Source organism: Equus przewalskii, chromosome 3 (assembly GCF_037783145.1).
Source record: "Equus przewalskii isolate Varuska chromosome 3, EquPr2, whole genome shotgun sequence".
NCBI lineage: Eukaryota > Metazoa > Chordata > Mammalia > Perissodactyla > Equidae > Equus > Equus przewalskii.
Genome location: NC_091833.1, coordinates 43,119,172 through 43,136,805, shown reverse-complemented (window position 1 = coordinate 43,136,805; position 17,634 = coordinate 43,119,172). Strand labels below are relative to the sequence as shown.

General features: G+C 36.6%; 1 protein-coding gene across 4 annotated transcripts in view; it reads right to left on the bottom strand.

Annotated features, from left to right (window-relative positions):
• The window catches only part of UNC5C (unc-5 netrin receptor C), a 357,794-nt gene that overhangs the window by 310,501 nt on the left and 29,659 nt on the right, over positions 1 to 17,634 (bottom strand). The window lies entirely within an intron of this gene.

Below are 17,634 nucleotides of genomic sequence, written 5' to 3'. Positions count from 1 at the left end.
TTAGCCCTGAGCTAACATCTGCCACCAATCCTCCTCTTTTTTGCTGAGGAAGACTGGCCCTGAGCTAACATCCGTGCCCATCTTCCTCTACTTTATATGTGGGATGCCCGCCACAGCATGGCTTGACAAGCGGTGCCATGTCCACACCCAGGATCCAAACCGGCGAATCCTGGGCTGCCGAAGTGGAACTTGCACACTTAACCGCTGCACTACAGGGCTGGCCCCAGGAATCCTACTCTTATGTTGACAAGTCAGGCTTCTAAGAAGTGGCCTTCTTTTTAAATTCAAGAAATGTGGTTCATCAGTTTGAAGAATACTTATAATTTCAAATTCTTAGCATGGCAATGTATTCATAATACTTCCTCAGTAGTTTTGACACAGGTTAATGAGCCTTTACACTTGATCTTTGATTACATACGATCACCGACGAACATATTACTTCTCACACTTTGGTTAGTTGTTTTATTACATTGGATTTGATTCAGCCCTGATCACCGGGTAAAAACTTTGGATTAGAAACTTTGTTAGAAATGTTAACAAAATTAATTCTCAAGTAAACATTCTTTTGACTTATCCATAACTACAAAGAGTTCCGTGACATAATTACAGAACAGTTACATGACAATGCCTAATGTTTAGCTGAGGCTGGACAAGCTGCGGTTGGCACTCAGTATGTGTGGGTCACCATTTTCACTATTATTAACAATGGAAGTATACATTTTCATTGTATGAAATGCTTAATAAAATCGTCCCCCATAAATTCCTTTTAGGGCAAACCATAGATTTTAGTCCAGGTTATTGTGAATACTACAGTGATGAATACACTAATGATATTACCGGAATCTTTAAAATTTCTAGTCTGCTAAGACCCCGACACATCTCCTACCCCAGATTTTTCAAATGATGTTATCCTGGATTCTGACTAGCTTTACATTCCCTCTTTCTTCATTAAAAAATTCTTTTGACTTTTATTAACATTCCCAAAATGTATTCCATATCTTTACTTCTTATTGAGGAAAAATGTTTAATTCATATCTTCCATTATCTTCAAATTTGTAATTATTGGACAATATATCTAACTTTTCTCTTTCTTAACGTTAATAGGTTGACATTCATTTTGATTCTTATTGTAATTTATTGTTTATTAGAGTCATTTGACATAATTCATCTTCTAATGCAATAAATTCAGTTTCATTTTTCTAATATTGTTTGGCTGCCATCAGGACACAAACCTTCTGAAAGTTATTGAAGAAGGGAAGCCAAATGAAATAAAACTCCAGTGAATTTATTAAGAGGCATTAAAATAATAGAATAGCAGCCATATGATTTAGGTACTTTTACTTTATTTTATTTTGAGGAAGATTAGTCCTGAGCTAACGGCTGCCAATCTTCCTCTTTTTCCTGAGGAAGACTGGCCCTGAGCTAACATCCATGCCCATCTTCCTCTACTTTATATGTGGAATGCCTACCACAGCATGGCGTGCCAAGCGATGCCATGTCCGTACCCGGGATCCGAACCGGCAAACCCCGGGCTGCCAAAGCATAACGTGTGAACTTAACTGTTGCGCCACCGGGCCGACCACGGTACTTTTTATTTTATTTCTGCTCTTTTTAGTTGCAGAATATGCAAACCATCGAACCAACTCTCTAAAAAAGCATAAAATAGCATGGCCTCCCTCTGTCCTCCTCTAAATTCTTTACTGTTGTCAGACATTTAACACTGCTTCTATCCTCTCTCGTTTCATTTTGCTCACGCTCAGTGGAAACTTTTCACTAGGATCCTCAATGTAACAAAGCGACTTTAGGTTCAGAGACCTAAGGCATTTTCTTCTCTTTCACTTCAGTCCCTAATTATCACTTCATATCAACCTAAGAGGGACTTCAAATTAATGTCATTAATCAATCACCACCATTTAATATCATTAAGAATCCTGAAAACTTATTTTCAATAGTTTTTACAATGTATGCTTTTGTCTTAGCTCCATTCACATTATACAGTAAAGCAAGACTTCTGTTCTGGAAGCCCCACTGACATTTCTATGAAATAATGAACATTCAATGGATGGTAATATCAGATGGCTCTTCCTAGTTCTCAGCTCCTGGAAAAGGTTCTCCATTTTCCTCTGCCTTTGTGCACTAGGATTTCTTCCCCTTTGTTATTGCAAACAGCATTCTCCTCTGAGCAAATTTACCCACCGCTCAGTTCTAAATATAGCACAAAATAAACTGAAAACTTTCAACATTTCCTTAACCTCCTGTTTACAAATCCCCAGTTGTCCATTTGGAGCACCTGTCATTTCCTCTTGACTCCAAGTCTGTGACAAATAGATATAAAAAGAACATATACATTTGTTATACGAATCAATCTTTGTGAACTAACTTCTTAACACTACTCTTGAAAAAACCAGCATGAATTATAATCATGGCCACGGTACTGAATACTTTAAGGAGTATTTCATTACTGATTTTGTCTATTATTTAAAGGTGTGTAGAAAATTTTTTAAATGGGAGAAAAATACACATTATTTCAAGTCTACGAGCACAGTAACAAAATTGAGCTGCGGTTTCAAATAATATGCTGACACATTGGAATAAGGAGTGAAAAATTAACCTTGTGCCAAAATCAAATTAACAGCTCTTTAAAAAATGTTTTTTGCAGAGATATTATATATGCACACATGTGTGCAATGCCCTCACTTATATGAATCACTGACTAATGTCTTATGATGTCATACATTCTAGTTTAAATTTGGAGGTGGTCTGTTGTATAATTTTTATAATCTTTTCTTATGAAACTATGCAATTTTAATTTTTTTACGATTACTTTCAATAAAGAATTTCTATATTTTTTGAATTGTCCAAATTCAACCAGTCTAAAACTCAGAGGCTTAGCTTATTTAAATCCAAATATTCCTGATATTGTCTTAAAAAATAAAAATGACAATGCCAGACACGGCAGAGAATCAAAGAGAAAAATCAACAAATATTTACCTCAATTTCAGAACTTTGCTTCCTTCTTCAATTGGTCCATTATCAGAATTTGATTTTAATTCTTCATTAACAGAGAACAATTTATCGATTAAGAACAGTAGCAAAAGAACAACTTAAGGCCCCTACAGTGCTACCACCCTGGTACAGGTCAAAAGAACTAGGCAAACAAGAGGCCAATTCAAGAGTTCCTGCCCAATTTCCTTCCACAGCCAGGTCTTTATGAGCGAGCAGTCATGGAAAAGATCCTAGAAAAATAAACTGTGGAAACATTTCAGCAACTTAATTGAGATTTTGCAAGGCTCTCAAAGCCTGCATTGTTATAGCCCGCTCTCATCAAAGACCAGGATTCAGCTTAGAAATGGTGCTATTCAAACCCTGCCATATTAGCCATATATCTTAGGAATTTACTTCCTAATTATGCAGTATGCCTTATAAACACTTTTTTTGTTCTGTCATTGGGTGACATACTATTTTAAGCGAGTAAAGCAAATTGGTTTGATCATTATTATGAAAAGTTCTTCCTCAACACATGTCAGATTTAGGTTATAGGAGCATATTGCATTTTTGTTCTAGAAGTTTTAATGATCTCCAAATGAATTTATCACTTGCTATGCTACTGGGGAACATATGTGTCTACACAGCCTTCTATCTAAGAGCGAAACTGCCACCCCTCAGTTTGAAATACAAGAGATGCTGAAAAGGCAATACCATAGTTTCTGCAAGAAGTGAGAAACTGTGTCTTCTGGAAAGAGGAGGCACTAAGGTCACAACTTTGATTTTATCTCTGTCTCTGAGGAAGTCCAAGAGTAGACTGAAAGAACACAAGACTGCACTCATTTCAAGGTGAAGAGTGACTCTAAAGTGCGTTTTGCTTGGGAGTGCTGCCAGAACTCCAAGTGCCGACTTGTACCCTCTTTCCTAACACTTGGCAAAAAGAAAAGGATGAAAAACATGTTTCATTTATTTACTTCATTCATCAAAATTTTATTTTCATTATAAGTTCATCTTAATCTTAACAAATGGCTAATCTATTTTTATGACCTTTCCAGGAAATGCAGACAAAGTAAATAAGATTGTTATATGAAAATAATCAAAAATAATTTGGAAGTAAACTCACCAGGTGGTTGTAGGATCTTCAACTCTGGGGCACTAAGTTCAGAGCAATGGTGCCATGAGAGTATTTGTATTTAGGATGTTGTTTGTATCTGCCTAAGATGAGCAATTATCATAAATTACTACATTTGACTGATGCCCAATAGTACAGCACATTCCAGTCAAAATATGTCATCAAACCACCAACATTGCATGATGGTTTTTGCCCCTAGGTGACAGTGATGTTAAGCATAATACTCAGAAGTAATTTATCCTGTCACTCACACATTTTAAAGTTGCTATTTTGAAGGGTGTTTGATGTAATAACAGACTATATGCTATTTTACATTTTTTTTAAAAACCCAGCATGTTGAGTAAGGGCTAATTGCTAGAGAGGGAAAGAAGACCTAGCAAAATGACCTATATAGTTGGCCTAAACAGATGGTAAATCCGGGAAAAGTTAATCAGAAACCATGTCACCAAACTGGGTATTTTTCAATAGCTGTACTGTATTAATAAGAAGAATGAAACATGGGGCCAGCCTTGTGGCGCAGCGGTTAAGTTCACATGTTCCGCTTCTCGGTGGCCCAGGGTTCACCGGTTCGGATGCTTGGTGCAGACATGGCACCGCTTGGCAAAAGCCATGCTGTGGTAGGCATCCCACATATAAAGTAGAAGAAGACAGGCATGGATGTTAGCTTAGGGCCAGTCAGCAAAAAGAGGAGGATTGGTAGTAGTTAGCTCAGGGCTAATCTTCCTCAAAAGAAAAAAAAAAAAAACGAAGAAGAATGAAATAGAAAAAAATGCTTGCTTATGTATATGACAATGACAATATCCAAGATATATCTGATTTTCTTCCATGATTATTCTCTTCTAACACCTTCACTCTTTGATTGCGAGCGCAAGTACATTAATAAATATAATACAAGCAAAGTATAATATGACTGACATGAGTAATAAAAGGCATATGTATATACATTTATACACAAAAGACACATATACACTAGATCATTAGAAACTGCACTCTAAACCACCTGAAAAGCATTTTAATTTACTTTGAGGTACAGGGTGGGAACTCAATAAATATTTGAGGACTTAATAAATGTGTTGCATTTTTTAGTTTTCAAAAGTTTTCACTCTTTTGAATTTGAGACTACCAAACACACTAAAAAAGATTGGAGACCAAGCATTTTCATTTCTTCCCTAATATAATATCATACTGAGCAAATTAATTGACAGATACAAAGGAAAGTGATTATCTATTTAAACTGACTAAAGAAAATGAGCTAATGATATGTTATTAGATAATTAGGATAGATGAATGACAGCTGGTAACTCTGCAATGACTGAGTTCTTTCTCATGACAGCCCAACAGACCTACTCAATGAAATGTGTCAACCCTTCCTCCATTATCCTAGTTCTCTCCATTTTTTCCCCCTTTAACAATGTTGGGTGTCATTGCTTTAAATATCTTTTTCTATGTAGCCTCCGAAACTTTACATTTTCCTTTTTTCTGAAAATTCTTAGTTACCTTCTCTGATTTTTCTTCCTCCACAGACTTGTAACACTGAGCAGATCCTAAGACTCTTTCTCCGTCTCAGCTCTTCTTATCTCATCCTTCGCCTTAAAAAATCTCGCGCCTTCCCCTGATCTCAACTGTCACGTTGGTGCTGATGACTTCAGTTCTCTATGTATAGCCATTTCTCCCTCTCCATGCGCAGTCACATAATTCTAGTGTGCTGACATCATTTCCAACTAAAGATCTTTAAAATTCAGACATCAATTTCCCCTATGATTGTTTCTTCGGTATGAGTTCCTCTGTTTTGTCAGTGGTATCACAGTCTTTCCCATCGTCTTGTTCAAAATGCCACAGTCAGCTACAACTGATACAGGGAACTCCTTCACTTCCATGGATCAATGTGAAGCAATCCATTAAGTAAAAATGTTTAGCATTAATGTTTCCTTCTTAGAATCTCTAAGCATTACGCCTTCCTTTCCATTACCACTACCATCACATTAGTTAAAGACTTCAGGATCTCATACTTGGTTTACTGCAAGAACCTCCTGACCATCCAATTTTTTCTTCCAGTCTACTTTCACTTGGATCCATCCTTCCTATGATTTCAGATTAACCTCCCTATACCACACTGTCTTTATACCGGAGAACAGGGTTTAAGGGCAAGGTTGGGAACGCACGCACGCCAGATCCAACTTTCACTAGGTTACTAGTCTTGTAAAAGTTACCAGGCATTTTGCTGCCTTATTTCCTATCTATAACATAGGTTTGTTGAGAGAAATAAATGGGTTAATACGAGTAAAACACTTAGAAAAGTTCCTAAGACAAGAGCTCAATAAATGATGGCCACTGTTATTATTACCATTATCATCTCCCTCATTAAAACCTTTTATCAGCTTCCTGTTGCATTATGTGATAAAGCCCAAACCCCTTAACCTGGTAATTAGGCTCTGCACAGTCGGCCTCATGTTAATGACCCAGATTCAATGAATAGTATCTGCCAATATGAATGCTCTGGTCCAGTCAGGGGGAACTAATAAAACATATCTTGAAATAATGCTTCCACTCTTGCTGTGACTCACGATGTTCCTCAATTCGCTTAATGTGTTTCCTTTTCACTCCACCTTTACCATGCATGCTGCTCATTCTTCAGTGCCCTAGTCAAGTCTCATTGTTCCAAAGAGGGTGGACCAGATCAGCATTTATTGTGGCCCAAACTTTCTAGAAAAAGGGTTCCTCAAATAAACTTAGACAGAACTGTACGTTATAAGCCATCTTGGAGATTAACAATGCACATTAATATTTAATAGGCTCCGAGAAGTCTTAAAGAACTTTTTTAAAACAGTGTCCCAAATTTATTTGAACATGAAAGATTGTTTTTTCCTTCTAGAAACTATTAGAAGTCTGGACATGAATATTCCAGAGTGTAGAAAAGAACTGAAAATCTTTTAATTTTTAAGCTGCTATATTCACTATTTCTTACTGTAATTCTAAATTTCAAAAGTGAGTTCAAATAAATCCTAGAGAACCGAGAATGTGAAAAACAATTTTCTATCAAGTAAAAAGTTCAACATATGATACCACTGGAATAACAATAAAAATATTTAATAACATCTAATTAAGTTTATCCTTGACTTGTGTCATTACATCAATTAGAAATGTTGAAAATCCAGAAGAAGACTTTAAAAAGCTTTTTTTAGTTACCATAAAAATATGTACCCACATTTTTCAGTGCAATTATTATGTTGTATCTGATAGCAGTTAGTCAAAGAAATATAATCCAATGTTGATTAAAAGTTTTAATTTCCTTATCCATGGATTGATTTCTTATAGACTCTTAGTCTATAATTACATGCTCTTTTGCAGACACTGCAGACTTTAACTCCTCATTTCTAGGCTCTGCCTTGTAGCTAGAAAACTTCCATCTTTATTTCTACTATATAAACTATAAAGTGACGCAAAGAAAGGAGATGCTGAAATAGCAGAAACGAAGAAGAGATTTAATAAAAACGTGAAGATTGACATCCAGTCTTTTAAATAATTAATTCAATTACTCCTGCTTACTAAAAATGTATGTACCCTGCTATTAATTCAATTAAAAAATAACTGCCATCATGTAGACTAAAGATAATTATTAGACAATAAAGTGAGTTGAAAGAAAAACACATTCCTCAAAATGTAAGATTTTATGAAAGTTCATTTAATTTTATTCTCATTAGATTAATATATTTGATGTTAGAATAGCAGGCCATTTTTATCCAAATAATTATTTGCATAATAATAACCAAACATGAATAGAAATAATCTGAAAAAAAACAAGTAAATATTAATCAGCCACACTAGTGTCTAAATTGTTGTAGTTTTCTAAGTAGCCATAATCAGAATATTCCACAGAATTGGGTGTTTGCATTTGATGCCTATAATTACAATACTCTGTAGACAGACTTTGTTTTTCACCTGTGAAATACTTGATACTTACAAGACAAGAACCACAATGTGATCTCTATCTATATTTTCTTTAAGGCCCAACAAATGGGAAGGGCACCTAAAATAAAATAACATCAGTTTTAAGACACCAATGTCACACATAAAGATCTGCATTTTTGCAACGGGAAAAGTCCTTTTAATTTTGATTTCCCATATTCTCTCTGACGTGTTTCACTGTAAAAGTTTTAACATAGATAAAAGAAAACTTTAATAGACATATATTTATTAGAAACGAAAATGTCCCTACTATCCATTTATAAATACTTTATATTATCAAGTAAACGATCATCTTTAAAAGCCTAGTTCAAATTTTATTTCCCTATTTCATTAAAACAGACCACTAGAGGGCAAGCAATACTCTGATCTCAGTTATAAATAAATGGATGGCTATAGCTCCTTAAAATAACTAGTTATACCTGACTCATTCTGTTTTTCCTTCCTTCTTTTATTCTTTCATTCAAAAACTATTTTTCCTGTGTTTACTGTGTGCCAGACATTGGAAATCCAAAATTAGAGCAATCGAATGTGGCTTTCTCTATCCTTGGGTCTCTCCTCTCTCTCTCTATATATATGCATATATATTTGAAAAATGGTTTCAATACATTCCTTCAGTGTTTTATATTCCTTTGTAATTTCTTATCTTTAAAAATTTTACCATAAATACAGTGTGCTGTAGTAAAATCACAGACCCAGACCTTATCAGACAAGTTGTAGTAGAGTAACTAGGACATCTACAATACTGAACATCAAAGAGTAGCTTTTGGTATCAAGTATATTAATAAATAAAATCTATATCCCATAGAATATTCTAGAACCCTGTCCAAAATTTGCCTCAGCATTTTCCTAATTAAGTTGTCCCTTCTTTTATTAGGTGGTCCAGAATCGATACACAAAGAGAAAGGCGGTTGAGCTGTTGTCAGAGACAATTAAAGTCTTCTTCAGGTCCCCATTAGCCAGTGTCCTGAGAAACGGGTGGAAAGACTTCCTAACTTCTGTTGAATATAAAAGAACCTCGATACCCTGGGGATATTGATTCAGAAAGTCAGAAAGAATAGCTGAGAAGCTCGTTCAGTGACAGAGAAGTTAACGATTTTGTGATGCACCCAAGAGAAACTCCTTAAGCCTTTGATAATTGCAAGGCAGGTAGTGCCACTGCTGACCTCGTCAAATTAGCAGGAGCCAAGAGGTCCGTGGTGGAAGCCAAACCCAAATATACAAAGCAGAGTTCAGCAATAGCCACACACTTGCCACTGTGTCTGTACGTGTGTGTTTTCTCTAATAAGAGACTGCTTTCAGTCCTTGCTAATCTTAGCTTCAAAGAGTTTTATAGCTTCGACACTTCCATGGCACGCTAGGTACCCCAGACAGGGAAAATGGAAGCCGCTTCTCTTCCACATCCAAAATCAAGGCACACAGAACTAGTCTTATAAATGTTAAATGCTCAACTTAATCAAATAACATAGGAAAAAAAGAAGCCCAAGATAGAGAAATTGATGGGGAAATGTTCAACCACCAGGCACCATCTACATCTGTTTAGCCAGCAGCTTGTTCACTGAGCATTTACACGGGTTCATCCCTTCAGAAGATGCGTGCAGTGCTCCTGTTCAGGCTCCAGGAGCACAGCACTAGCCAGATCTGCTCTCACGTCTACATTCTAGACTGCACTGTTGCTGCCAGACGCCCAAAATATAAAGCTGATCAAACAGTCCCTTCCTTTGAAGGGTTCCCTCTTACGTGTGGAAGAAAGACATAAGGATTCAGAACCGTGCAATGGGAAAACCGATAAAAACTGAAATATGTGCCAACAACTGCGAAATGTGGAAGTTTTCTTCTGAGCATTACGGTGGTGGGGGACACATCCTGGGCATTGCCGGGAAGAAGATGTGAGGGAAGAAGATTGCTTTGTCACGATCGTTTTGTTTTGGAAGAAACTTGACGGATGAGTGAAGAATATTTGTCAGACGGGGAGGAAGCAGCAGGCCAGGCACTGGACACCTAGTGGCTGAAAAGCACAGCAATACAGCATAAGTGGAAAATGGAAATAAAAACGGGCTGGAAAAGGAGGCAGGACCAGAATGCCAAGGCCTAGCATGCCCCCTGCCTACAGAGAACTGTGAATTCATTTAGCTGGTGATAAGCGACCATTTAATGAGTTTAAGCAGAGGTTCAAGCTTGAATTTGATGAGGCACACATGAAAAATATGAGAAAATTGTAAAAAACATATGAAAAAAATCAATACTTTTGCATTTCACATGCACAAAAAAACACCCTGTTGAAGGCGTGAAGAATGGATTGGAGTCAGGCAGGTCCTCCTATCCTTATAGATCAGGATATTGACAGAGAAGCTGAACGGACGATTTGCAACCAAGCACAGAGAATTTCTCATTCACAGCTAGTGACCGTCTCGTCCCCTTCCCCAGAACAACACAGTAAGGGGAACAGGGCATGGTTCCGAAAGGGTTCCAGTGTAAAATAAGGCAACGAGAGAACTACACTTTTCATCCTCATAATTCTTGGACGTTCAATCACCCCAGGAAGGAAACTTGCATATAAATAACTGAGTGATTTCAGCACATTTAAATTGATATCTGCTTATGACATGACAATAAGATGTCCTAAAATTTACTGTCTTACATTTCAATAGAATTCAAAGATTCTTTACATGAAATATTTGTTTTGTTAATGACTATGATAAATTAGATTTACATCTTTTTTTCACGCCAGGTTCATGGAAACACGCTCAGGTATTTGCTACTACTACTAAATAGTAATTTTGTTTTTGTTTTTAAAAATTAGGTTAACTGGAAAGAAAGTAAAACAAAAATTAATTTTTCAGGTAATAAAAATCATTTCTCAGAAGTGTTGACCCAATAATATAGTCAATATTTTTAAGGACATAAAAATCTTTGATAAATTAATTAATTTACCTTACAGAAGCTGTGTGTATATGTGCTTTACCCACTGGCAAAGGTGTCCCTCTGGAAAAAAAAATACTATTTTCTTGATAGAGGTCTGCACCATGCCTCCACAAGTGGTTTGACAAACCTACTTCTTGTCATGGTGCTAAATATGTTAATCACACTGAATGACCGAGGCTAAAAGCAAAGTGACAGTTGACTGTGACTGCCATTAACCGTGGATCACATCCCGGCATGTAATGCAATTATATGGCAGGAAACAACTAATGCGGGCTGCTCTGGTGGGAGAAGGGAGAAAATATTGAATTTTTCCTTGTAATCTATTTACATCTTGCAATGGGGGCATTAGTCAGATTACGGTTCAGAATGCCAGGCACACACAGACCCGGTGTGCTAAGTGGTACCTCCATTCATAACGTGATAAGAAGGTAATGGTCAGAGAAACAAATACATCATGATTCCACTGAGTCAGGGGCAATTTTCTCTCATAAACTTCCCTCTCTGTTACACTGTCTCAGGATACAGATGGAAATCTTTTAGAAATTTAAAGGTCTGCCAGCATTATTAAGTTCCAGCACTACTTTTCCATTTCCCTCACGAGGAGACACAAATTATGTTGAATTTTAATAGTAACTCATATTAATTACCTCACAGAGTTCAGGCTTAATATATATTATCAAGACACATGAACCAAACAGCATGAAAATGTACATCTCCTCAAATACTTTGTTTCTATAGCTGAATCTATTAGATCGCACCAAAGTTAACAGAGAAACAGGCAATGTGTGGTGGGCGGTACTAAGGCCACAGCTTTACAACAGTTTGGCAAATCCCTTTGGAATATTCTGGGTGTTTGAAAATTCAAACCTAGGATGTTTTTCTTGGATGCTTATGTACTGTCAATCATCATGACAAACCTGTTCACTTGTTTCCCTGTTTCTCAAAGCAGTTTTCTGAGAATAACCTGTTTTGCCAATCTTAGTACCGCTTTCCCAGTTTTCCATGATCTCTTTGACCAGAAGGTATTTAAACAAGATAACTGTCCAAATATTTTTGATAATATATAACTCAAGATCAAATCTGTGATAGTAAGCTTGATTAGCTACGAAATAACTCAACTAACAAAAGCTGTTTGTGTGGGGCCAGCCTCGTGGCAGGGTGGTTAAACTTCTGTGCCCTCCACTTCAGCGGCCAGTTGGCAGGTTCGGAACCCCAGGTGAGGACATGCTCCATTCATCAGCCATGCTGTGGAGGCATCCCACGTACAAAATAGAGTAAGATTGGCACAGATGTTAGTTCAGAGCTAATCCTCCTCAAGTAAAAAAAAGGAAGACTGGCAATGGACGTTAGCTCAGGATGAATCTTCCTCACCAAGAAACCAAAAAAAATCAGTTTACGTATTCAAACTAAGGGAAGAACAGAAAAATTTTATACTTCTAATTAAGGACAAACATAAAATAAATCCAGACATTTAAAAAAATGTGCGTGACCTTGATAAGCTTTTACTAATTTACAAAACTTTAGTGCTGTTGGTCCTTGCAGTGGACTGGAATTCTCTTTGTTCTGGGTTAATTCTTATGAGTCTTCCAGGCACCAAACCACCTCTTCTGAGAGGCCTTCCTTGGCAATTTCCACAAGTTATCATATGTTTCTATAATTTATTATACTTCCCTTCAAGGCACTTATCACAATTGCAATTAAATAACTTTCTATATCACTCCTCACTAGCCTATGTGTTCCATGAACGCAGGAACCACACATCAGTTTTATTTACATTGAATCTTTAGATACAAGAAAGGTACCAGACAAACAATAGGGTATAAATATTTATCCAATGAATAAATATATGAATGGTGATTTATTCCTTGATATTTCCCGATTTTAATAATACACTATCTTAAATGTATCTAATTCTTGTTTCTGAAGCAAATAATTCTTACATATAGACTGTCTGGCGCTAACAACTTCTTGAGGCACTCCTTCAATTTGTATAGAAAGACTAGAAGATTATTTATATATAGGCGACAGGAAAGAAGTCAACTGCTTTACATAAGTAACATGGAAAACTAACAATGATTCAACAATAGCATCAAGAATATCTCTCTTACGCAATATATCTTCTACTCATTACATGTAACTAATTTACTAATTGTAATCCAATTCCTAATTATAATACCTTCGTGGCACATGTGGCACATGCTGCTTTCATATGTCTTCTCAATAAATTATCTCAAGGGTCTTAGAGTAAGGTGTTATTGTCCCTATTTTAGAGATGGGTAAACGGAGGCTCAGAACGCTAAGGATTCTGCCCAAATTTAAATAGCTAGTAGGTGACAACTACAGAATGAAATCTGCACAGGCTTATATTCTGACTGAAATCCCAATGACAGAATTCTAAGTCCATCCATAGCTTGCCCCTTAAAATAAGGTATTTGTAGCTAGCAACTTACGTTTTCCTCAGTGAGCTAAAGTTTTTGTTAGCTGAAAAATATGGATAATTGAAAGCATCTAAAATTTTCTTTTATCATAGAGAAAGAAAAGAATGTTAAGCATGAATAATGCAGTTAAGTAGCTCTAATCATCTACTATGCATAGCCAATAGTTAACAGATGTTCAACATAGATCTAAGGGAAAAAACACCTAACATCCAACAGGATTTTTAAAAAATAATATACCTTAAAACAAAAATCAATTCTGGCTTTAAAAAAATCAATATCAGCAATTCTTACTTTTGGAGACCACATTTTCCTACTCTAGGGCAGTATGGCGGCTTCAGTCAAGTGAAACTTGGAAGTCTAAGTCATGTATATAGATGTTGCAAAATTTTTACAAACAGTAACCAAACAATCTTTCAATGATGTGGTATCGTGCATGTATACATATATTAATTCTAGAAGTGCATGTGTGTATGCACAGATTAAATTTTATATTGTAACTTGTAAACTGTGCCTACATAAGACAATTCAAGTAAAAAATTAAGTAACTATAACTGTACATGCTTTTGGTCTGGATCATCCATGCAGAAAAACTTTCATTATTTTCTTTCTCAATACTATCGTATTATGTTTATCTATATTTTCAAACTGAATCCTTAAAAATAATTCAGTTGCAGTCAGTCATTTTATTTGGGTTAAAAAAATGTAATTAAAATTAGACATATTTGATACTTGACCAAAATAAGATATCTTGAATCGATCCCAAAATCCATAGCTCCTTACAGAAAATTCTTGAATGTGAATTCTGGACTGGAAGTTCTAAATATTAAGCAAATGAAAACAGTATTGACTGGGATAGAATAGTCTATGGTTTGAAATATCCTTCATTCATTCAACCAAAACACACTAAGCATTGAGTATAACGAGGAAGAGTAAAAACACACATGGCCCCTAGTTTTACCGAAATGGCTGGAAGTCGGGCCAAGTTTTCAGATTATGAAGATCAAATGCCTTCTTTTTGGAGACTTTTGGCTGGTGGGCAGTGAAGGTTTGGGGAGGAGTGTGTGACACCTGGTGGTGTCAGCTATCCTATTCAGAGTGGGCATATGACTCTTTGGGGTGGAGGGAGCAATGGATTTGCAACGTCTCCCACTGTTCCCAAGGCCTCCCCAAGCGCTGCCTCTAAGTTCACTGTCCTTGTAATCAAAGTAACGTGCTCATCAGCCTGGATAATCAGTGTTCCATCAAGGTCTGCATCTGGTGTTTATCATCTTGGAGAGCCAAGCAACAGAAGGCTTCATTTCAACCACGCATTTTAAAATCTCTTCTTGGAATGACACTTCCTATGTGCCCTAAAGGACCCACAGCGAGTGCCAAGTTGCTGTGTTTCCTGTGGTACATACACGTGGGGAGCACTCTGAAAAGAGAACTGAAGTCCACAGGGTGGAGATTGAGGCGCAGCATGAAGCAATGAGCGAGCATAAGAAGGGGAAGAAATGTGCTCGCGGCTCACTCACTCACTCACTCACTGCTCAGTTTTCTCTTCTGTATATTGGAGGATAATACTTATTTTTTCCTTACTCAAAGACTAATTATGAAGGTTAAACATGATAACACATAGATATTGCTTTATAAATTATAAAGCTAGAAACAAACAACTACCAATAATGATAAAAATACTAAATTGTTACTCAAATGCAAGATACTATTGTCTTATTCCTTAAATCTAACTCAGAAAATCCTTACCACCTCCTAATACAATGATTACTTCTTTGAAAGTTGGACTTTCATTTTGCTGTTCATTTACATTTTCATCTATGAATTCAGGGGCTTCTAAGCCCCAGTGATCTTATGTTGGAGTCACGCTTACTACATGTAAATCTCTGACCACCTGAGGTAGGGTGCCTAGCACACACAACAAAAAAGAAAAGGAGGGTGTTCCAGTTACATCATAAACACACACACAAAACTCAAAACTCAACGCAGAAACTTGAAACAACACGGAAAAGGATAACCATAGTAAAGTGCTCCTAAAAATAGCATGACAAAGATACCAATTTTGAAAATTAAACTGCTAACTCAATGCAGCAAAAATATGCTCTTCCAGGGTGGGATCATGCTATTTCTAACCCTGTCTTGGAAAAGGAAAATATTTTATGGTCGTGAAAAGTTGGAATTGAGGCACAGTATAAAAAAACGGGATACTATTAAGAAGAGACATCTGGTCATTCTGGCACGATCACATTTCTGTTACGGAGTGCAAATGCATGCTTTATGAGAATGTGCCATTGATTACTTACTCTGCATTTTAGCACTGTTTCTAAACATACTGTAAATTATGTTAAGTAACTCACTGAGTCTCTGATTTAGATTTTTTTCCGTCAAGCAGAAAGATAATGTTTGCTCCAAAAAAGAATAAGCCAGTAGACAAATCCCATTTATAAACTCTGCAAGTGACGTGAGTGACGTTAAAACATCTGGGAGATGTTAGAGACTGCATTAACTCTAATCATGGATCACGTTATGGCAGAATTTTTTTTTCCTTAATGAGGAGAAAAGACTGAGATAGTGAATGTGTTACTCAACATAACCCTGAAGTCCTTGTCCAAGAACTGATAAAGCACTAGAGAGAAGGCCTTGCCTCACCAGATTTCTAGAACTAAGACTACGCAATCTCCTTTATGTTTGGTCTATATGTCACCGGGGACAGTGTCTGAAAAAACAAGGCCCAATTTTTCACTCCAAATAAATCACAGGCTATTCAGCACCCAATATTTACATTGAGCAAGAAGACAATCCTTGTTCCCTTTCTTCTAGCAACACTCCATTTATCTATTAATTGACTAACCTAAAGGAGAGGTCACCATGACAAGACTCCATATACAATGATAAGATTTAAACTCTGTTTAAACTGTGTTATAGTTTAAACTGTAACATACGCAGGAAAATATGACTTAGTAATTATGCCACAAAATACAGTTAAAATATTTTTTAAACACCGACGTTAAGTACGCATATTTATAAAGAAAATTACAGGATAATCCAATGTCGGGGATGTAAATGTGGAAAAAGACCTAGAAAGTTAAGTGCAGCTGCAGGAGCTCACCTTGGAAGAGCTCTGTCATTTTCAAAATGCAGAACAACAGTCAGCTCACTTTAAAAAGTGCTTTTCAGCCATTTAATCTTAAAGAATTATATTTTTAGTTCATTTATAGGAAAGCAATTAAAAGATATCTATTTTGTGTAGGGTTTACTTGGTGACTGAGCTCAAAGAATAATTAAGTAAAATATGACCATCCCTTTGAAGCAGAAGCTTTCCTAAGATATGTCCTTATAAATAAACTTCTGCAATTTTTAAAAAAGAGGCATAGATGAGGCTCTAGTGAAAAATAAAAATTAATATTTAAAAATATATCTGCAACACATACAAAATATATTGACTTGGGTGTCTTAGTACTAGAGAATTTGAGAAATTGGTTTACAGTATTATTTCCAAAAGTGTTTTATTTAAAATTCACTTTGAAACTGGGAGAGAGAGAATTTGACTAGAGAAACAGGTCTTATTTTCTATGGATCACACTTTGGGAAACATTGCTTCAAGGTTAAATCAACATTTGGGAAATGTTGCTTCAGGACACAGACAAAGGGAGTTAAAGAGCATTTTATGATGGTGCTTGGGTACACTGCTAAGCTGCAAGCAGCTGGTTAAGAAAAAGCAATTCTAGGAGAGTGCTGACACCTGAACCCAGCCAGAAGTGGAACTGGGTGCACAGCCTTAGCGCAAGGCCAGCACGGGCTTGAGTCCCCCAGAGAAGTAAGAATCCATTTGGAGGGAGAAACCAGAGATCTCCCTGTGGGCCATCACGCCACCCCATCATTCCAGGGTGAATAAATGATTTCCCCTTTTATAAACCATAAAATAGACGTAGGATTATTTCATCATCACTACCATCAGCATTATTTACACCCAATCACCCAAACATTGCTTCACTTACTAACTCAGAAAACTTCAACAGAAAAGCAAACATGGAGACACTCCACACACACACACGCCCTGTTTTCTTTCCTTTTTTTAAGCCTTTCCTCTTCCAAGTGCTGAGTGAGGCAACAAGGTGACGGGAAGTGACTGGAGTAGGTACAACCCACCTGCGTGCCTGACTGCCTCACAGCAAACACCCTCCTGTGTCAACACAA